General features: G+C 38.2%; 1 protein-coding gene and 1 pseudogene across 1 annotated transcript in view; both read right to left on the bottom strand.

The window, feature by feature from the left end:
• ZNF804B (zinc finger protein 804B) overlaps positions 1-24,287 on the bottom strand; it is a 633,150-nt gene that overhangs the window by 521,781 nt on the left and 87,082 nt on the right. The gene's annotated exons all lie outside the window — the stretch shown is intronic.
• Positions 10,035-10,875, bottom strand: LOC148778364 (small ribosomal subunit protein uS2B pseudogene; annotated as a pseudogene).

Here is a 24,287-nt window from a genome sequence, read left to right as displayed (position 1 = left end):
ACAGCCCACCAGGCTCCCCCGTCCCTGGGATTCTCCAGGCAAGAACACTGGAGTGGGTTGCCATTTCCTTCTCCAATGCATTAAAGTGAAAAGTGAAAGTGAAGTCGCCCAGTCATGTCCAACTCCTAGCTACCCCATGGACTTCAAACCACCAGGCTCCTCCATCCATGGGATTTTCCAGGCAAGAGTACTGATGAGTGGGGTGCCATTGACTTCTCCAGGTCATAATCCTATCAGGTATTAAATAGATATCTCAGAAACCAATGGCAAAAGTGAGATATTTCTTCGAGCAAGGCCAAATTTTTACTACACAATGAATATTAAATGATTATTTCACACCTAGGTGTGAAGTTAAAATAAATAATATCAATAGATAAGTATATTGTGAATCTCTGGTTTCACTATGAATTTTCTTAACTAGGACAATATAATCATCTACTCTTAAACATTCTATTCCCTAGAAGTCAATGAGTATTCAGTTTATGTAGTTGGATGCATAACCAACCTCTCCACTATTGATACTGCCAAAAGCATTTTAATCTCAAGTCATTTTCTTTTAATCAGCAAATATTTTTATAGATTCATGTCTACTCTGAGTTGTTTCTTGACTCACTAAGAAAGTTTTACATCATACCACATGCCACCTTCTCCCACCTTCTTACATATAACAATATTAACTCTTGGTTCACCCTTTGTCCAGTTCAGGGACTTCTCAGCTAATTTATTCAGTTCAGTCTCATTTCAGTTTAAAACTATCCCTTGGAAGATAATTTAATCTGATGGAAATGAGTTCAGTTCAGTTCAGTTCAGTCACTCAGTCGTGTCCGACTCTTTGCGACCCCATGAATCACAGCACGCCAGGCCTCCCTGTCCATCACCAACTCCCAGAGTTCACTCAAACTCATGTCCATAGAGTCATTAATGACCATCAAATAGACCTGAATTAAATATTTTAGGAATTCTAATTATTGAGTCTGATCAATTTAACATATGATTACTAATATCCCCATTTTTAACGAGAATTATTCATAAGGATTAACATTTCCAAAATGAATAAGATTATTTGGTACCACTCTGAGAACAAAATACAAGGCACATTCATTTTATAAATACTTGTTGTATAAATAAAAATGTATAGTTTTTTCATGAAAATTTCAATTTAAAATATTATTTATCCAGATAGAGAATATCTATAAGCAGAGAACCCAGAAATAGGAAAGAAAAAGCTGCCAATCAATTACCCTAATGCCATGATCATGAAGAAGGAAACACTTTAGATGAACAACTGATTGCAGAGTTGGAGTCAGAACACAGCTTTGCCATAAATGGGGCTGAAAAACACCCCTATGTCCATGGAAGGCTTCAGGGATGCTGCTTCTGTGCCAGAACTTAGTCTGAAGGATTATTTTTCTCTAAAGGATGTCTCCTATGTGGATATTAATTCATATTACACTTCTCTAAAGATCATCTACAATGATTTAGCATTCACCATGAAGGGGCCAACATATGACCAGCACTTACAGAAGTCTAGAGGACAAATGTCTTTTTTTAAGAGCTCTTTTCTAGTGGAAAATGACTACTTTTAATCAAAGTAAAACTAGTCCCCAGTCTAAAGAACAAGATGACTGATAAAGGATTAATCTCAAAAATATACAACTCCTGCAGCTCCATTCCAGAAAAATAAACGACCCAATCAAAAAATGGGCCAAAGAACTAAACGGACATTTCTCCAAAGACATACAGATGGCTAACAAACACATGAAAAGATGCTCAACATCACTCATAATCAGAGAAATGCAAATTAAAACCACAATGAGGTACCATTTCACGCCAGTCAGAATGGCTGCTATCCAAAAGTCTACAAGCAATAAATGCTGGAGAGGGTGTGGAGAAAAGGGAACCCTCTTACACTGGGAATGCAAACTAGTATAGACACTATGGAAAACAGTGTGGAGATTCCTTAAAAAACTGGAAATAGAACTGCCATACGACCCAGCAATCGCACTCCTGGGCATACACACCAAGGAAACCAGAATTGAAAGAGACACATGTACCCCAATGTTCATCGCAGCACTGTTTATAATAGCCAGGACATGGAAGCAACCTAGATGTCCATCTGCAGACGAATGGATAAGAAAGCTGTGGTACATTTACACAATGGAGTACTACTCAGCAATTAAAAAGAATACATTTGAATTAGTTCTAATGAGGTGGACGAAACTGGAGCCTATTATACAAATTGAAGTAAGCCAGAAACAAAAACACCAATACAGTATATTAACACATATATATGGAATATAGCAAGAAGATAACGATAACCCTGTATACGAGACAACAGCAGAGACTCGGATGTGTGGAGCAGTCTTTCAGACTCTGTGGGAGAGGGTGAGGGTGGGATAATTTGGGAGAATGGATTGAAACATGTGTATTATCATATGTGAAATGAACCTGACGTGGTTGGGGGCTCCTCACCTCAACACTCTGTGGATTTAAGAGGCCGTTCCTTCCGGAAGTTTATAAGTTAGCCTGGGATAGAACCTGCATGCTGAATTTACTAATTAAGAAATGAGAAACCAGAACTATGAAGGTGGCATAGAAATACAAGAAACTATTCTTAAGTAATCTTTTAAGACTTTGAACAGAGTTACAGATTTTACCATTTGTTATAAACAGGTATATAAAATTTAACCAGAACCATAAGAAAATTAGTACTGTGTGAATTCTGAAGCACTTTCAACATGTTGTAGGAATAATGTGGACTTTCTTGAGTTTTACACATTCATAAGTAAATGGTCTGTATCTCGTGAAAAAGAAAAAAAGAACAAGATGACATATATTGAATGCTTATTATATGTCATGTGCTGTGTATATATTATTATTTCAATCCTCCTGCACAGATTATTCTATTTTTATTTTTGAGAAAGAAATTAGGTGCACAAGGGTTAAAGAACCTCTCCCAAATGAAGCTGCTAAAGTGGCCAGTGAAAGATTCAATCCCTGCTTTATAGTATCCCAAAGACTATTATTTCTCATATTGTTGCCTTACCTGTTGCAAGGTCATACCAAAATGGCCCAGTTGCTCTGAATCTAGTGTTGTGAATAGCCTTATTGATGTATCTAATTGTTTCAATACTTTTCCTTGAGGCTAAGAAAGACAGAGATGCTAATAACTTTCAGGGAAGGAGATGGTCAGCCTATCTTCAAATCTCTATCTGCCACTTGCTAGCATGCAAACTTTAACACATTACTCAGCTCTCTATACAGGTTTTCGTCCTAAGTGAACTAGGTATGACATAGCCAACTTCATATATTTTCTGTACACAGTACATAAGAAAATGTAAATAAAGCACTTAGCATAGTACTTGATACTAAGGTGTAGGACAGCTCAGCAGCTTCTCTGGGAGACAAACAGAGGGACCCCAGCATTAAACTGATTGAAAAGTTGATGCTAGAAACCCAGGTTTTTTGATAAAGCATCTTAAATACCAGGCAAATATAAACTGGACCCAGTACTGCCAAAAAAGAGTGAAGATAAGTCATGCCTAAGGTAACTGACTGGAGAAGGCAATGGCAACCCACTCCAGTATTCTTGCCTGGAGAATCCCAGGGACAGAGGAGCCTGGTGGGCTGCCGTCTATGGGGTCGCACAGAGTCGGACACGACTGAAGCGACTTAGCAGCAAGGTAACTGACTAGACAGAAAACTGAACTGAACTGAAGGTAATTGATCTGCTTATAATTTTTTTAAGGCTAACAAAGTTGAGAGTTGCAATTACAAGAGCTAAAACTGCCCAATGATCATACATGAAGATGGAAGATATAGTTAATTGAACATCTGAACTGAAATCATACAAGCTCTAGTTACATTTAACTGAAATGCTGAACTCAAGGAGTTCAAGGTCTGATTCTATGTATAACTCTCTCAGTTTTTTTTAAGTGATATTAGTGACTGATCAGTGACTACCTAACACTCTTTGCTTATTACAAGAGAAGCAGTTAATATGTATTGAAGGGTTACCAATGCTGCTAGAAAGGTTCTAAGATGTTTATGTGTGTTAATTCAAGGAATTCTCACAAGTTTCTTATGAGGTAGCTTCTATTATTATCTCAGTTCTACAGACTAGGAAATGGGCACATAGAGTTGAAATGACTTGCCCAAGGACTCACAAGATCAGAACCAAAGAAATTTGAGCCCCATTTCTTACTGCTACAATGTATTGAGTCTCTAAGTCAAAAGTGGCTGAAATCTATGAAATAAGAGGCATGAAGCGTATTAACACCTACTTGATAGTACAGGTAAAAGATTTCTATCTAAGGATTCAAAAACAAGCATACACTTTGTTTATAGAAAGTTACTTTCAATGCCCTTCCAAATAAATAGAAAAGGGGCATTAAAAACTCTAACAAGGAGCTCCCATGTGACTCCCTGTGGCCTTGAACACGATACGAGGAAGCATACTTCAAAAACTACATCTGCTTCTGTTTTCAATCCTAGTTTTCACATGGAGTTCTTTCTCTCATTCCTAAACTTTACTGTAAAAACTTTCATTTACACAGAAAAGTCTACTGAAATGATAGTACAATCAATAACCATCTACACACTCTATCTAGATTCATCAGTGGTACCATTTGGCTATACCTACTTCGTCTTTCCTTTACAAATACATGTGTGTGTGCTAAGTCACATCAGTTAGGTGTGACTCTGCAAACCTATGGACTGTAGCCTACGAGGCTCCTCTGTCCATGGGATTCTCCAGGCAAGAACACTGGAGTAGGTTGTCATTCTCCCCTCCAGGGGATCTTCCTGACCCAGGGGTCAAACCTGCATTTCTTGTGTCTCCTTAATTGGCAGGTAAGTTCTTTACCACTAGTGCCATCTGGGAAACTCCTCTACACATATATACAAACACACACACACACAGTGGGTTGGTATTTTGGTATTTTGAAACTAAGTTGTATACCTGGTATTTCATTTCTTAATACTTCCTCATGAATCCCTCAAGAACAAAGTATTCATTTGGTACTTTATTGGGAATACTCTTAATTTGATTTTCTGAATCTCAGCTTTATAAGTGAGACTAAATCAAAAGATACCCAAGTCTTATAAATTTTAACTGATTCAGAAAGTGTGAATATGAATAGAATGACTTTTGTCTGGAATTGCTAGTGAAAGTATCTGTAAGTCTTTAGTAACTGCTCCTGTCACTGTCAAGTATTATCATCATCCTTAAATGAAAAAGATGTACAAATCACAGGGTTGCTACATGCTGAATTCAAGTACAGCTCAAGGCTCTTATGTGATTTGTCATCATCTTTTAAATTATGTCTGGGATCCAGATGGTGCTCATCCCAAAAACTTCAGCTTTTGTATATGGAGAGGAGCCCTCACTATTTGCTCTACTTGGTTTACCACTCAACATACAAGTCTTAAAACTCCCATAAACAGTGAACGTTCTTTAGACATTAAAAAATGAATATTCCTCAATGCTAACTCAATGCTGCTGCTGCTAAGTCGCTTCAGTCATGTTCAACTCCGTGCAACCCCACAGACGGCAGCACACCAGGCTGTCACACACAAAAAAGCTGTGAATTTGGTAAATTATCTCCCATATTTAAAACTGACTATAAACTTAATAAAACACTATAAATATTAGAATTTAAGAAAAACATCTACTTCTGCTTCATTGACTATGCTAAAGCCATTGTGTGAATCACACAAACTGTGGAAAATTCTTAGAGAAATGGGAATACCAGACCACCTTACCAGTCTCCTGAGAAACCTGTACGCAGGCCAAGAAGCAACAGTTAGAACTGGACATGGAACACCTGACTGCTTCAAAATTGGGAAAGAATATGACAAAGCTGTATATTCTCACCTTGCTTATTTAACTTCTATGCAGTGTGCATCATGCAAAATGCCGGGTGGGATAAATCACAAGCTGGAATCAAACTTGCCAGGAGAAACAACAACTTCAGATATGCACATGATCTCACTCTGATGGCAGAAAGTAAAGAGGAACTAAAGAGCTTCTTGATGAAGGTGAAAGAGGAGAGTGAAAAAACTGCCTTGGAACTCAACATTAAAAATCTAAGATCATGGCATCTGCTCCCATAACTTCATGGCAAATAGACGGTGTAAAGGTGGAAATGGTGACAGATTTTATTTTCCTGACCTCTAAAATCACTGTGAATTGTGACTGCAGCCATGAAATTAAAAGACACTTGCTCCTTGAAAGGAAACCTGTGACAAACCTAGACAGTGTATTAAAACAAAAAAACAGAGACATCGCTTTGTCAACAAAGGTCCATATAGTCAAAGTTATGGTTTTTCCAGTAATCATGCATGGATATGAGACTTGGACCATAAAGAAGGCTGAGTGCTAAAGAATCGATGCTTTTGAATTGTGGTGTGCTGGAGAAGGCTCTTGAGAGTTCCTTGGACAGCAAGGGGATCAAACCAGTCAATCCTGAAGTAAAACAACACTGACTATTCATTGGAAAGACTGATGTTGAAGTTGAATTTCCAATACTTTGGCCACCTGATGCAAAGAGCTGACTCATTGGAAAAGACCCTGGTGCTCAGGAAGATTGAGAGCAAGTGGAGAAGGAGGTGGCAGAGGATAACATGGTTAGATAGCATCATCAACTCAATGGACATGAGTTTGAGCAAACTCTGGGAGATAGTGAAGGATAGGAAAGCCTGGCATGATATACTCCATGGGATCACAAAGAGTCAGACAATATTTTATGATTGAACAATAACAAGAAAATACTTCTAATATAAACTCTTTATAATATTGAAAGCAGTGTATTATTTAGACAGAACATAACATAGGAATATAAAATGATGTATCGGAATACGGACTATGGAGACATACCACCATATGGCTCCAAATTCTTACTTCTTTCACTTAATATCTGTATGAGTTTGGGTAAATTGTGCCTCATTTCTCACATCTATAAAAAGGAGATTATAATGTTTATCTCATTGTCCAATTGTGAGAATTGAGAGTCACGAGTATATCAGCAGAACTTTGATAACATCAGGCATACAGTCAGTTAAAGTGTTAGTTATATCTGAAAATACCACAGTCATTAGCGAAGCAGTTCTCAAAATTTCTGGTCTCTGAATTCCTATATTGAGAATCTCAAGATGTTTTGTTTAAGCTGGTTATATATAACCATGTAGGGAATTAAAACTAAAATTAAAATATTAATTCATTTAAAAAATAAAATATGTTCAAATAAACAATATATTTTAGTAGAAAATAATTACATCTTCTCCAAAGAAATAATGAGAAGAGTGGTGGTATTTTACATCTTTGCACAAGTCTTTACCTGACATCTATGATGTCAGACATTAGATTCTCATATTTGCTTCTGAATGCAGTATGTAAAACTATGTCCTTTTGGTTGAAGAATCTGAAGAGAATCCAGACTCACACAGATATGTAGTTGGAAATAAGAGGGCTATTTTAATAGATATCTCAGAAAACTTCATATATTCCATTCTTCTTGATACTGACACCAAAATTTGACAATTGATTGCCTACTGAAACTTCACTGCAGTGTGCATTCTGGCACTGAATTAATGCACATTGCTACATTCTCTTACATTATACTCTGTTACACTGAATGGTCTATTTTGCACTTTGGTCTTATCTTGTAGACAATAGATCAGTTTTCTACATTGTTCACTTGAAAAATACTGGCTCACTGAGTTATGCCATTCTTTCAAATATTAATATATTTTATAAAAACATATTTGTTAATATCACCAACACCTTTATCTGAAAACTCTGTAAGTATTGGGAATCTCTCAAACTCATGGTGGCTATCTCAGTTTCTCATGAATTCTAGTTTTCTCTTAAATGCATGATTTTTTTCATTGCCAACAAATACTATCAGTTGATTTTCTTTGAAGTAACAAAATGACTTCTTTTATTTTAAAGTAAATGTGTGCCAAATACTCAAAAGCCATATTTTGCCTGTCAGTTAATTTTTCAAGTAAAAATTGTATTCCATGAAAAGAAGGAGATTGTTACAACTCTCAACTCAAATGGACAAGAGCTCTTTCTAAAGAAAGCCATGATAGTCAAAAATGCTTCTTTGTGTACTTCTCAATTTGTCAAAGAAAATATTAAGCAGACATGTGCTCTCTTGCTTGTGGACAAGAGGGACTAAAAGGGACAGAATACATCCTTCTCCCATCTCTGCAAAAACACAGACAAAATATATGAATAAAATGTTTTCAAAAACACTGGGTATCAACCAAAAAAGCACTGATTCTTGACAGATGGAAAACAAAAGAAGTCATCCCTACAAGTGCCCTATTTCATTCCTTCAAGGGAGTTTCTAGATCATGGCACAAAGAGAGAGAATGCAGAAGAGCTCATGGACTCTCCGAGTTGAGGAGACTGAGAATCCAAGTGGCTAAGTGTTCACAGGAAAGAAAAGTGAACAACACAACGAGAGCCCTGGAAATCTTTTCAGGGTCTCCCTCAAGTGTTCATTAGGGTGCTGATTAGCAATACATTTATTCTTAGTGTGTGTGTTTATAATATTTATTCGTTCATGTTATTATTATATTATTATTATTCCTACTTTTATATCCTCCTGAGGCTTAGCATTTTAACTAGGTATTTATTTTGGAAGACTCCTAGATTAACAAAAAATTTCCCACTTCAAAATAGCAAGAATTCTACCACAGGTTAAATGTCATTGCTTGTTCTGGATTAAGGACTAAGTGATTCTTGGCAAAACTCAGATGACTTGATTTGTTGAACTGAGCAAATCCTATCCTTTCTCTTCATTTCCAGGAAGTATTGTTTACATTTTTTGTTATTTATTTTCTAAATTGTCAGTGTTACCTAGGTTATCATACTTGTATAGTTACCTATATAAATTTTTTATTATGCTTAAAAGCTTCTGTTGGCGTTATCTGTAATTTAAGATCATTTGAATGCTCATCCAGCCATTTTATCCATTACAAAATGCAGGTTTGAATCTGATACAGTAATTCTTCCATTTAGAACATCTGGCTAAATTAGCATCCTGAAGTAGGATGTTATAATAATTAATGCATATGACCACCAGAGTTGATCAATTGATGGATAACCTTCCCACCTAGCCATCATGGGCTGAAATTACTTGGTAAATAGGCATCTGCTACAGAATTCTTGCTGTTAGAGAATATGTGGCTACTCAAAATTAATCCTCTTCATTCTTTCTTTTAGATTCTGATTATACACAGACACTCATATATATACATATTTAATTTGGACATGCAGGAAAAAGTAAACTCAAAATATTTATATTGACTTCCTCTTTCAGGCATATGTTTCCATCTTGCTTATCAGTAATAATTATATATATGTGTGTGTATATATATATGTATAATTATACTTAAACATTGCAAAGATATATGTATATGTAGAATATATATACACACGTACTAAAATTATTAAAATCAATAAAAACATACTAAAATCAATAAAAAAAAACCATCTACCATCTATCAAGGTTTTCCATTTTTGGCATTACAACTACTCCAGAGTGTATTTTATTTTCACTTTGAAGTTTCATTTTTAACTTATCGCCTTTAATAGACTTGAAATGTTTCCAATACTTAAGATTTCAAGCTTACATTTTTTTCTCTTAGGTGATGACCAACTCCTTCAGCTAGATTATGCATCTATTTAATAATTGTTCTGATATATTTTTTTTAAACTTCCCTACTTTTTGGCAATGATAGAAGTTTTTATGCCTGTGAATTCTCTCTGTCCAAGAATGGAATAAGATCTCTAATAGACACCAGTTCACTTTTTGCATAAGGAGGTGCACATGAGAAAATGTAACAGCTTCTGTTAATACTTCTGATTTTAAAGTAATACAAACATCAATTAACTAAGACAATGAGCACTGAAGTTTTGTTCAGGAGTGACAGAACAATGAAAGTTCAGGGGTGTTTTCTTCTATATGTGCATGAATTCCTTTTTTTAATTTTTAAAGAAACAGTTTCTCTCAAAGTTTTTTCTATTTTAAAGTCTGGATGAACCACTTCAGGCTACTCAGGCTTGTACCTATACATTCAGTGACCTGAGAAGTATGGGTTGCAGACCAGTCTTCAGTGGTGGGCTGAGCACCCCTGCCTGCCATAGGGACTGCTGAACTGGCCCCAGAACACCTGAACCTCTAGATACCTCTGTGATCTCAATTGAATAGCAGTTAACTCAGGTACTGGACAAACCTATTAACCCCGAACAGTTCCTACTTGGTCACTGCCTTTTCAGCAGTGGCTCATTCTTGCTTTTCAATCTCTTCAAGCTCTCTGTAGAACTAGAGATGAAGTGTGACCTCCTATGGTGCTACCATGGACATGGTACCACACATATGCAGAACCTCCTGGGCTAGCATCCACCACTCAAACCCACTGAGTGAGCTCCCTTGTTGCTGCCTAGGATGGCAATGTCCACAAAGTGCAGAAGAGAGTCTCTGCTACACAGAACAGGGTGGGCAGGTTAGCATAAGACATCCCTGTGAGAGGCTGGTGGTCCAAAGGGATCAGTAACCTTCTGAAGGCTGTTCTCAGAAGGCTAGCAGTTCCCAGAAGGCTGTCTGGATCTGGTGAGTGAACGTTCCAGAAGTGAAACAGCCAGCAATATGAGTAGCTCTAGCGGCAGCAGCAAACATCAGCCCAACTCTCTAGTCAGTATTCCCGGAGGAAATGATGCTGACATCAGCCAGGTTTTTCATGGGAACAATGGCATAAGCTTCGGGCAGAAGCTTCCCTCAGATTTTCTTCAGATTTATGATATAAGACATTATCTCTTTTCCCTTTGTAGATGTAGTGTTCCATATGGAAGTCAAGATCCATGCCAGCTCAGAGGATTCCCACTACAAGGAATTTGAGGACATTCCCTCCCTTCATTCATTGGACACCAAGGGCTCTGGAGGTTGTGAAAGCTTCCCTTAAGTTATGACAGGAACCCAGAACAATGCTATATGAACCCCTATCTAGGTAGCTCTGTGCACAAAATATTGCTGTAGAACTTCATGGAAAGTAGGTGCCTTCCATCGGAGAAGGCAATGGCAAGCCACTCCAGTACTCTTGCCTAGAAAATCGCATGGACAGAGGAGCCTGGTAGGCTGCAGTCCATGGGGTCGCTACTAGTCAGACACGACTGAGCGACTTCACTTTCACTTTTCACTTTCACACATTGGAGAAGGAAATGGCAACCCACTCCAGTGTTCTTGCCTGGAGAATCCCAGGGACGGCGGAGCCTGGTGGGCTTCCGTCTATGGGGTCTCACAGAGTCTGACACGACTGAAGCGACTTAGCAGCAGCAGCAGCAACAGCAGCAGCAGCAGCAGCAGGTGCCTTCCATAGATATCAACATTTCATTATACATTGTTCTAGGACATTCTACATGTTAGCATTCCATCATATATTTTGTTAAGACTTTTAAAATATTTATTCCCTAAAGCTGCATTTCTGGTAACCCAAAGTACAAGGATCTAAGAAAGCAAATAAAGAAAGGCAAACTGATAAACAGAACATCTGAGGTCAAAATTCAACATAATGTTTTGTTAAATCTACTTTATTGTGGTACAATTTAATAATTTTTAATTAAACTTATTCAAACTAAGAAAAAAATGAAGACAGCTCACCTATTTCTCTCACCTTTCACACCATGCCTCTGGCAACCACTAATCCATTCTCTGTATCTATAAGCTTGTTTATTCTTTATTATTTAGATTCCATATAAGAGAGAGATGATAGGGGATTTGTCTTTCTCTGAGTTATTTCCCTTAGTATAAAGCTCTCAAGGTCCATTCATGTTGTCACAAACAGTGAGATTTTATTATTTTTATAGCTGAATAATATTACAATATATATAATGGTATATGTATGAGTATTTTTTTTTTTTTTTTACTCAGTCGTGTCCGACTCTTTGTGACCCCATAGATTCTCTGTCCATGGGATTTTCCAGGCAAGAGTACTGGAGTGGGTTGCCATTTCCTTCTCCAACCAATATGAGTATTATAGTTTCCTTATTTACTCATCCATTGATGATAGATATTTTGTTTTCATATCTTGGCTATGGTAAATAATGATGTAATGAACATCATGGAGGTGCAAATAACTTCAAATTAGCAGTTTTGTTTTCTTCAGACAAATACCCAAAAGAGGAACTGCTGTATCATATGGTAGTTCTGTAATATTTTTATTGATAAAGCTCTAGACCTTTTCCCACTGTTTTTCCATATATTTCCCATGAAGTGATGGGACCAGATGCCATGATCTTTGTTTTCTGAATGTTGAGCTTCAAACCAACTTTTTCACTCTCCTCTTTCACTTTCATCAAGAGGCTTTTGAGTTCCTCTTCACTTTCTGCCATAAGGGTAGTGTCATCTGCATATCTGAGATTATTGATATTTCTCCCAGCAATCTTGATTCCAGCTTGTGCTTCTTCCAGCCCAGCGTTCCTCATGATGTACTCTGCATATAAGTTAAATAAGCAAGGTGACAATATACAACCTTGACATACACCTTTTCCTATTTGGAACCAGTCTGTTGTTCCATGTCCAGTTCTAACTGTTGCTTCCTGACCTGCATACAGGTTTCTCATGGATGGATGTGAGAGTTGGACAGTGAAGAAGGCTGATCACCGAAGAATCGATGCTTTTGAACTGTGGTGTTGGAGAAGACTCTTGAGAGTCCCTTATACTGCAAGGAGATCCAACCAGTCCATTCTAAAGGAGATCAATCCTGGATGTTCATTGGAGGGACTGATGCTAAAGCTGAAACTGCAATACTTTGGCCACCTCATGCGACGAGTTGACTCACTGGAAAAGACTCTGATGTTGGGAAAGGTTGGGGGCGGGAGAAGAAGGGGACGACGGAGAATGAGATGGCTGGATGGCATCACCGACTCTGTGGACATGAGTTTGAGTGTACTCCGGGAGTTGGTGATGGACAGGGAGGCCTGGCGTGCTGTGGTTCATGGGGTCGTGGAGAGTCGGGCATGACTAAGCGACTGAACTGAACTGAACTGAGACCTTTTTCCATGGTGGTTGCACAAATTTAGAATCCCACCAACAGTACTTGAAGGTTCCCTTTCTCCATATTCTCTAGAGAATTTTTTTATTTTTAGTTTTTTAAAATAGCCACTCTAACAGGTGTGAGATGGTATCTCATTGTGGTTCCAGTTTGCATTTCCTTGATGAGTACAGATGCAGAGCAATGTTTTGCTTGCCTGTTGGCCATGTGTAAGTCTTCTTCAGAAAAAAATACATGGCTAGATCTTTTATACATTTTTAAATTGAATTCTTTGGTTTTTTCCTTTGAGTCCTATGAGTTCTTCTTATATTCCAGATATTAGCCTTTTCTCAGATACATGATTCACAAATATTTTTTCTCATTCATAGGTTGCCTTTTAATTTTGTTGATGGTTTCCTTTGTTATACAGAATCATTTTGGTTTGTTGTAGTCTCATTCATTTTATTTTTGCTTTTGTTGCCATTGCTTTTGGTGTCAAATTCAAAAAAGAAAAAACTCATGGCCAGGACTAATGTTAAAGTTCTTATACCTATACTTTTTTTTTTTAATTTATTTTATGTTTTTAGGCTTTACAGACTATGTTTTCTTCTAGTATTTAATTCTATTTTAAATTTTTGTGTATGGTATAAGATAATGATCTACTTTCATTCTCTTTCATGTGGCTGTCTAGTTTTCCCAATACCATTTATTGAAGAGACTATAATTTCCCCCATTGTATATTCTTTGCTCCTTTGTTGTGAATTAATTGACATACATGCATAGATTTACCTCTGGATTCTCTACTGTGTTCTGTTGATCTATGTGTCTCTTTTTATGCCAATAACATATTGTTTTAATTACATAGCTTTGTAGTATAGTTTGAAATCAGAGAGCATGATGCACCCAGCATTGTTCTTCTTTCCAAACATTGCTTTGTTATCCAGGATTATTCATGGTTATATATAAAAATTAGGAATGTTCATTCTTGAATTTGTATATTGCTTTGGTAATATGAATCTTTAGACTAGATCACAATATAGGCTATATTCCTCTGTAATTTTTATGTTATTACAATTGCATTTTGTTAAAAAATAGTTATAAAGAGAATTTTGTGCATAATTTTTCCTATTTAAAGACTTTTTACACAGAACTGACACTCTCAATAAGTATCTATAATATGTGGAGCTCAAATTATTTCTGATTATAGCCTCTCATGTCAATGTATGGCAAAATCAACCAGTATAATATTGTAAAGTAATAAGCTTCCAATCAAAAAAAAGAAAGAAAAATAAAAATCAATAAATAAATAAAGGTAAACTTCAAATGACTACAGCTCACTGGTATGTGTTAAAAAGTAAGTAGATACTGAAAATTAGCCCCATTCATAGAGAAGACCTTTATCACTGTAATTTTTTAAAATTGCTTACTTACCTAAAAAAGTCTGACCTCACTTTCTTAATAGTGTTTCTGGTAGAAAAAATTCAGCAATTTTGATGTAACTGTGGAAATGTTTTAAATGTAAGACAGCTAGGAACCTGGACCAAGCCTTATTCTGATCACTAAACCGTGAGGTTCCCTGGTGGCTCAGATGGTAAAGAATTTGCCTGCAATGCGGGAGGCCTGGGTTTGCTCCCTGGGTTGGGAAGATCCCCGGAGAAAGAATCAGCTACCCACTCCAGCATTCTTGCCTGCAGAATGCCATGGACAGAGGAGCCTACAGTACATGAGGTCACAAACAGTTAGGACAGAGTGACCAACACTCTCACTTTTCTGAGTATCTCTGGTTCCGTTTCCTTACCCAACTGAGATAAACTCACAAATGAATCAGCTATTCTCAAACTTCTTTTTTTAATCTTTTTGGCTCTTATTTTGCAAATAGCAGAGATGATTTGAGAAACTTGAACTTCTTACATTAGATGAATAGAATTAAAGCTCTCCACTAAAATTCTGAAAGAGATGGGAATGCCAGACCACCTGACCTGCCTCTTGAGAAACCTGTATGCAGGTCAGGAAGCAATAGTTAGAACTGGACATGGAACAACAGACTGGTTCCAAATAGGAAATGGAATACTTCAAGGTTGTGTATTGTCACCCTGCTTATTTAACTTATATGCAGAGTACATCATGAGGAAGGCTGGGCTGGAACAAGCACAAGCTGGAATCAAGATTGCTGGGAGAAATATCAATAACCTCAGATATGCAGATGACACCACCCTTATGGCAGAAAGTGAAGAGAAACTAAAAAGCCTCTTGATGAAAATGAAAGAGGAGAGTGAAAAGGTTGGCTTGAAGCTCAACATTCAGAAAACTAAGATCACTTCATGGGAAATAGATGGGGAAACAGTGGAAACAGTGACAGACTTTATTTTTTGGGCTTCAAAATCACTGCAGATGCTGATTGCAGCCATGAAATTAAAAGACGCTTACTCCTTGGAAGGAAAGCTATGACCAACCTAGATAGCATATTAAAAAGCAGAGACATTACTTTCCCAACAAAGGTCCATCTAGTCAAGGCTATGGTTTTTCCCGTGGTCATATATGGATGTGAGAGTTGGACTGTGAAGAAAGCTGAGCACCAAAGAATTGATGCTTTTGAACTGTGATGTTGGAGAACACTCTTGAGAGTCCCTTGGACTGCAAGGAGATCCAACCAGTCCATTCTAAAGGAGATCAGTCCTGGGTGTTCATTGGAAGGACTGATGCTAAAGCTGAAACTCCAATACTTTGGCCATCTCATGCGATGAGCTGACTCACTGGAAAAGACTGATGCTGGGAGGGATTGGGGGCGGGAGGAGAAGGGGACAACAGAGAATGAGATGGCTGGATGGCATCACCAACTCAATGGACATGAGTTTGAGTGAACTCCGGGAGTTGGTGATGAACAGGGAGGCCTGGAGTTCTGTGATTCATGGGGTCGCAAAGAGTCGGACATGACTGAGCGAATGAACTGAACTGAACTGAAACTAATGATAAAACAGACATTTAAATAGAAAGGCAAGATTCTTTTTTCAAATTATTAGCAGAAATAACGAAATTGAAACTACATTAGCCTCCTAGACCAGTCTTTTTGAAACCCTCAAACTCTTTCCATATTCTTTATTTGCCAAAATTGCCTACCTTTGCTGAGTGCCTACCTTCCTCAATTTAATACCCTAGCAACATAACCTGCACAAGTAATCATTTAATTTTTCTTTTAATTTAACTGAAGTACCTCAGTTAATCCTCACTGCCACCTTAAAAGATAAGCTGTTTTCAATACATTTTATTGATTAAGAAAATAGGATCAGAAAGGTTAAGTAATTGCCTTGAAATCCCAAGGACTGTACATGACAAAAGTAAGATTACACTGTCAGATCTTCTAAAGTTAAAAAAAAAAAAAGGTGGATAACTCTAATTACATAGGTGATTCTTTTTTCCTTGAAATTCTTGAAAAGGATTAATTTTACATTAGCAGTAAAATGTTTTCTTAAGAAGAGGAAGACAACTGATCCAAAGAAAGCAGAAAGAAAACACTGAAAGGAGGATGGGAAATTTAGATTTGAAAATTTGCATTCCGTTCAGTTCAGTTCAATCGCTCAGTCGTGTCCGACTCTCCGCGACCCCATGAATCACAGCACGCCAGGCCTCCCTGTCCATCACCAACTCCTGGAGTTCACTCAAACTTATGTCCATCGAGTCGGTGATGCCATCCAGCCATCTCATTCTCTGTCTTCCCCTTCTCCTCCCGCCCCCAACCTTTCCCAGCTACTTGAGTCTAAATTCACAGGAAGTTAAATAAAAGCATCAAATACAAATTGAGTTTAGCACTAAAAAGATACACTGAGATACTTTCAAACTGGCAGTCCAGCTGAAATCCTTCAGAGTTCATATCTATACACGAGTATAGATCTCATGTTAAGTGCTTTTACTACAATAAAATTTAATAAAATAATTAAAGGAAAAGATAAATGGCTAGACCAGATGTAGAACACCTCTGCTTCTTCAATCTATGAGATCTGTTCCTAGGGACAAGATGGTAGGAGGTTAATATTTTTGTCCATATTGTTTTGTTCTTCTTTCTCCACAGGTAAAAAGCAGGTGGAAGGTTAGGCTGGGTTCAACCTAGAGGAAATTTCAACAGCAATGACTGAAGTCAATAACACTTAAAATGACTGAGGATAAATTGAGAAAGTAGCACTGACATATACAGACTACCATGTGCTAAGTCACTTCAGTCATAAATTGAAGTCATGAAGGGTTGCAACTCTTTGCAACCCCATGGACTGTAGCCCACCAGAATCCTCTATCTATGGGATTCTCCAGGCAAGAATACTAGAGTGGTTGCATTTCCTACTCCAGGGGATCTTCCAGACCCAGGGATCGAACCCTAGTCTCTTATGTCTCCTGCATTGGCAAGTGGGTTCTTTACCACAAGTGCCACCTGGGAGGCCCCACACTACCATGTATAAGATAGATAACTAATATGAAGCTGCTTTTTAACACAGGGAGTCCAGCCTGGTGTTCTGTGAACGCTTACAGGGGTGGGATGGGAATATATATATATATATATAATACACACACACATGTATACACACACATATATGACAGACTTTCACTATTATAAAGCAGAAATCAACACAACATTGTAAAGCAATTATCCTCCAATTAAAACAAAATAACTGATGAAGAAAATGACAACACTACAACTCTTTTTAGTATGAACACTTCTCTTGAATTTTTGTGAGACCAAGATGATATGTTCTAATTACAGATTGAGAGTGAAAGGAAAAAAGAAAAACATATGAAATTCTAAATTAGTACATGTTTAGTGATTTAATAATTTAAATAACCTTAATCTATAGCAAATGTGTAAGATAAATTTCAGTATTTATGGGATGGGAAGATATAAAACAATTTTTACTGATGAGTTTTCTGAGTAGAAATAGTGTAAATTTGGAATGAAATACAAAACTACTGCCTTCTAGAGAACACATGGCAATCTTCATAAATTAATCAGAGAAACAGAGTTCGACCTAATATTCATGCAAGCCAGTAAGTTCTACATATACTGATGGGTAAAATAAATAATTGGAAAGAGTATTTCTTTGGGTGTATAAAGACAGATAACAATAATTATAAATATTTTAAGATTTATACAACATAAAGAGCAAAAACAAAATTAAAAAGATGCAACTAGAGCAGAGAAAATTCGCAACACATATAATAGAAAATTTGTCATTTTACATATGAACAGTTTGTAGAAATCAGTAAGAAACAATCATTTCAATTTTAAAGGGGCAAAGAACATTAATAGGCATTCCATTTTAAGAAAAACACAAATATTTAATTATTTGAGGTTTAGTCTAGAATCCCTGTTAATCAAAGAGTTAGAGGCACCTTTCAAGTAAGTTTTTGGTTTTTTTTAATCTCTGATTCTAGTATTTGGTAAAGGTGTTGAAAACAGTTTAAACTGGAAATATCTCTCAAAATTAAGGGACAAAACATGACAAAAACATTCTATGAAGACCTACAAGACCTTTTAGAACTAACACCCAAAAAAGATGTCCTTTTCATTATAGGGGACTGGAATGCAAAAGTAGGAAGTCAAGAAACACCTGGAGTAACTGGCAAATTTGGCCTTGGAGCACGGAATGAAGCAGGGCAAAGGCTAATAGAGTTTTGTCAAGAGAATGCACTGGTCATAGCAAACACCCTCTTCCAACAACACAAGAGAAGACTCTACACATGGACATCACCAGATGGTCAACCCCGAAATCAGATTGATTATATTCTTTGCAACCAAAGATGGAGAAGCTGTATACAGTTAGCGAAAACAAGACCAGGAGCTGACTGTGGCTCAGATCATGAACTCCTTATTGCGAAGTTCAGACTTAAATTGAAGAAAGTAGGGAAAACCACTAGACCATTCAGATATGACCTCAATCAAATCCCTTATGATTATGCAGTGGAAGTGAGAAATAGATTTAAAGGACTAGATCTGATTGATAGAGTGCCTGATGAACTCTGGACGGAGGTTCGTGACATTGTACAGGAGACAGGGACCAAGACCATCCCCATGGAAAAGAAATGCAAAAGAGCGAAATGGCTGTCTGAGGAGGCCTTACAAATAGCTGTAAAAAGAAGAGAGGCGAAAAGCAAAGGAGAAAAGGAAAGATATAAGCATCTGAATGCAGAGCTCCAAAGAATAGCAAGGAGAGATAAGAAAGCCTTCCTCAGTGATCAATGCAAAGAAATAGAGGAAAACAACAGAATAGGAAAAACAAGAGACCTCTTCAAGAAAATTAGAGATTCCAAGGGAACTTTTCATGCAAAGATGGGCTCGATAAAGGACAGAAATGGTATGGACCTAACAGAAGCAGAAGATATTAAGAAGAGGTGGCAGGAATACACAGAAGAACTGTACAAAAAAGATCTTCACGACCAAGATAGTCACGATAATGTGATCACTGACCTAGAGCCAGACATCTTGGAATGTGAAGTCAAGTGGGCCTTAGAAAGCATCACTACGAACAAAGCTAGTGGTGGTGATGGAATTCCAGTTGAGCTATTTCAAGTCTTGAAAGATGATGCTGTGAAAGTGCTGCACTCAATATGCCAGCAGATTTGGAAAACTCAGCAGTGGCCACAGGACTGGAAGAGGTCAGTCTTCATTCCAATCCCAAAGAAAGACAATGCCAAAGAATGCTCAAACTACCGCACAATTGCACTCATCTCACACGCTAGTAAAGTCATGCTCAAAATTCTCCAAGCCAGGCTTCAGCAGTATGTAAACCGTGAACTCCCAGATGTTCAAGCAGGTTTTAGAAAAGGCAGAGGCACCAGAGATCAAATTGCCAACATCCGCTGGATCATGGAGAAAGCAAGAGAGTTTCAGAAAAACATCTATTTCTGCTTCATTGACTATGCCAAAGCCTTTGACTGTGTGGATCACAATAAACTGTGGAACATTCTGAAAGAGATGGGAATCCCAGACCACCTGACCTGACTCTTGAGAAACCTGTATGCAGGTCAGGAAGCAACAGTTAGAACCGGTCATGGAACAACAGACTGGTTCCAAATAGGAAAAGGAGTGCGTCAAGGTTGTATATTGTCACCTTGCTTATTTAACTTATATGCAGAGTACATCATGAGGAACGCTGGGCTGGAAGAAGCACAAGCTGGAATCAAGATTGCTGGGAGAAATATCAATAACCTCAGATATGCAGATGACACTACCCTTATGGCAGAAAGTGAAGAGGAACTCAAAAGCCTCTTGATGAAAGTGAAAGAGGAGAGTGAAAAGGTTGGCTTGAAGCTCAACATTCAGAAAACAAAGATCATGGCATCTGGTCCCATCACTTCATGGGAAATAGATGGAAAAACAGTGGAAACAGTGTCAGACTTTGTTTTTTTGGGCTCCAAAATCACTGCAGATGCTGATTGCAGCCATGAAATTAAAAGACGCTTGCTCCTTGGAAGGAAAGTTATGACCAACCTTGATAGTATATTAAAAAGCAGAGACATTACTTTGCCGACCAAGGTCCGTCTAGTCAAGGCAATGGTTTTTCCCGTGGTCATGTATGGATGTGAGAGTTGGACTGTGAAGAAAGCTGATCGCCGAAGAATCGATGCTTTTGAACTGTGGTGTTGGAGAAGACTCTTGAGAGTCCCTTATACTGCAAGGAGATCCAACCAGTCCATTCTAAAGGAGATCAATCCTGGATGTTCATTGGAGGGACTGATGCTAAAGCTGAAACTCCAATACTTTGGCCACCTCATGAGACGAGTTGACTCACTGGAAAAGACTCTGATGCTGGGAAAGGTTGGGGGCGGGAGGAGAAGGGGACGACAGAGAATGAGATGGCTGGATGGCATCACCGACTCTGTGGACATGAGTTTGAGTGTACTCCGGGAGTTGGTGATGGACAGGGAGGCCTGGCGTGCTGTGATTCATGGGGTCGCGGAGAGTCGGACACGACTGAGCGACTGAACTGAACTGAACTGAACACTTAAACCAAACCACCTGATTCCTTAAAATTTATATTTAGGACATGACAAAGAATCCATTAGGATGTTAATTGTATCGTTTTTAATATGAAAATTTGGATATGATCTAAATATTTAATAATCATTGATGGCTTAAATAAATATTGAAGCATGGCGACCAAATAAAGAGTTTACTCTCTAAGATTTAAATAACTCTTGAAATTTGTGGTAAGTCATATGAAATCTTTTATGCAGAGCACATCATGCAAAATGCCAGGCTGAATGAATCACAAGTTGAAATCAAAATGCCAGGAGGAATAAACAACCTCGCATATGCAGATAGTACAATTCTAATGGCAAACAGCAAAGAGGCACTAAAGAGCTTTTGGATGAGCATGAAAGAGGAATGTGAAAAAGTTGGCTTAAAACTCAACATTCAAAAAACTAATATCATAGCACCCAGTCCCATCACTTCATGGCAAGCAAATGGGGGGAAAGTGGAAACAGTGCAGATTGTATTTTCTTGGGCTCTAAAATCACTGCAGATGGTGACTACTGCCACAAAATTAAAAGATGCTCGCTCCTTGGAAGAAAAGCTATGATAGGCCTCGACAGTGTATTAAAAAGCAGAGGCTTTGTTAAAAAACAGAGGTCTGTATAGTCAAAGTTATGGTTTCTCCAGTAGTCATGCACAGATGTGAGAGTGGGACCATAAATACAGCTGAGTTCCTTGGACTGCAAGGAGATCAAACCCATAAATCCTAAAGGAAATCAAGTCTGAATACACATTTGAAGGACTGATGCTGAAGCTGTAGCTTCAATACTTTAGCCACCTCATGCGAAGAGCCAGCTCATTGGAAAAGACCCTAATTCTGGGAAATATCGAGGGCAAGAGGAGAATGGGACAGCAGAAAATGAGATGGTTAGATAGCATCACTAACTCAGTGGACATGAGTTTGAACAAACTCTGGAAAAGAGTGAAGAACAGGGAATCCTGGCATGGTGAAGTTCATGAGGTCACAAAGAGTCAGACAAAACTTAACAACTTAATAATGAACAACATCTGAAAATCAGAAAAATGAGTAAAATACACGAACAGACAAAAAAGTAAAACTAATGTTTAACCTTATGAAAAGATATTTATTTCATTCCCCTTAAAAGAAATACAAATATAAGCACACTGAAGATAACATTTTACAAAACATAAAAACACACACAGGGAGTTTGTATAAAAATAAAAACTAACAAAATCTGAATGAGATTTTTAGTCAAAATTCTCGTCCCAATGTCAATTCCTGCTTTTGATCACTGTACTCTGTGATTATATAAAATGTTATATGAACATATAAATGTAATTATATAAAATGTTATCAATGGGGGAAGCTGGGCACAGATCACAGAGAAAAATTACTATTTTTACAACTTAATGTAAATCTAAAACCATTACAAAATAAAACATTTTTGTAAAGATGGAAAGAAATATTAAGATATCAAATTTAAAAGGAAAGATAAAAATGAATGTGTCGGTTCAGTTCAGTTGCTCAGTCATGTCCAACCCATTGATTTCAGCACACCAGGATTCCCTGTCCATCACCAATTCCTGGAGTTTACTCAAACTGATGTCCATTGACTCAGTGATGCCATCCAACCATCTCATCCTCTGTCATCTCCTTCTCCTTCCACCTTCAATCTTTCCCAGCATCAGGGTCTTTTCAAATGAGTCAGTTCATTGCATCAGGTGGCCAAAGTATTAGAGTTTCAGGTTCAGCATCAGTCCTTCCAATGAATATTCAGGACTGATTTCCTTTAGGATGGACTGGCTGGATGTCCTTGCAGTCCAAGGGACTCTCAAGACTCTTCTCCAACACCGCACTTTAAAAGCATCAATTTTTCAGTGCTCAGCTTCCATTATGGTTCAACTCTTACATCTATACATGACTACTGGTAAAACCAAAGGTTTGACTAGATGGACTTTTGTTGCCAAAATAATGTCTCTACTTTTTAATATGCTGTCTAGGTTGGTCATAACTTTCCTTCCAAGGAGCAAGCGCTTTTAATTTCATGGCTGCAGTCACCATGTGCAGTGATTTAGGAGCCCAGGAAAATAAAGTCTGTCACTGTTTCCACTGTTTCCCCATCTATTTGCCATGAAGTGATGGGCTGAGCAGTGCTGGAGCAGTGGCTGCATGGCACTATAGCGACTGTGAAGAGATACCTCATGTCCAAGGGCAAAGGAGAAGCCCCATCAAGACGGTAGGAGGGGTGAAATCACATTTAGAACCAAACCCCATACCCACCAGAGATACTCAAGGGGCTCAAACAAACCTTGTGCGCACCAGGACCCAAGACCACACAGAGACCGAGGCAGGACTGTGTCTGAGCGTCTCCTGTGGGGTGCGTGTCAGCAGTGGACTGCCGCAGAGGCAGAGGCTCTGGGTGCAGCAGGCTTGGGTATGGCATAAGCCCTGTTGGAGGAGGTGGCCATCAACCCCACCATAGAGCTGCCAGAGCTTACACAGTTCAGTTCAGTTCAGTCGCTCAGTCGTGTCCGACTCTCCGCGACCCCATGAATTACAGCACGCCAGGCCTCCCTGTCCATCACCAACTCCCGGAGTACACTCACTCATGTCCACAGAGTCGGCGATGCCATCCAGCCATCTCATTCTCCGTCGTCCCCTTCTCCTCCCGCCCCCAACCTTTCCCAGCATCAGAGTCTTTTCCAGTGAGTCAACTTGTCGCATGAGGTGGCCAAAGTATTGCAGTTTCAGCTTTAGCATCAGTCCCTCCAATGAACATCCAGGATTGATCTCCTTTAAAATGGACTGGTTGGATCTCATTGCAGTATAAGGGACTCTCAAGAGTCTTCTCCAACACCACAGTTCAAAAGCATCGATTCTTCGGCGATCAGCTTTCTTCACAGTCCAACTCTCACATCCATACATGACCATGGGAAAAACCATTGCCTTGACTAGACGGACCTTGGTTGGCAAAGTAATGTCTCTGCTTTTTAATATACTCTCTAGATTGGTCATAACTTTCCTTCCAAGGAGCAAGCGTCTTTTAATTTCATGGCTGCAATCAGCATCTGCAGTGATTTTGGAGCCCAAAAAAATAAAGTCTGACACTGTTTCCACTGTTTTTCCATCTATTTCCCATGAAGTGATGGGACCAGATGCCATGATCTTTGTTTTCTGAATGTTGAGCTTCAAGCCAACCTTTTCACTCTCCTCTTTCACTTTCATCAAGAGGCTTTTGAGTTCCTCTTCACTTTCTGCCATAAG

This window comes from Moschus berezovskii, chromosome 3 (assembly GCF_049115385.1).
Source record: "Moschus berezovskii isolate FMDL1 chromosome 3, NW_MosBer_1.0, whole genome shotgun sequence".
In the NCBI taxonomy this organism is placed as follows: Eukaryota; Metazoa; Chordata; class Mammalia; order Artiodactyla; family Moschidae; genus Moschus; species Moschus berezovskii.
The sequence above is the reverse complement of the archived record's forward strand: the minus strand, read 5'-3'. Positions and strand labels throughout refer to the sequence as shown.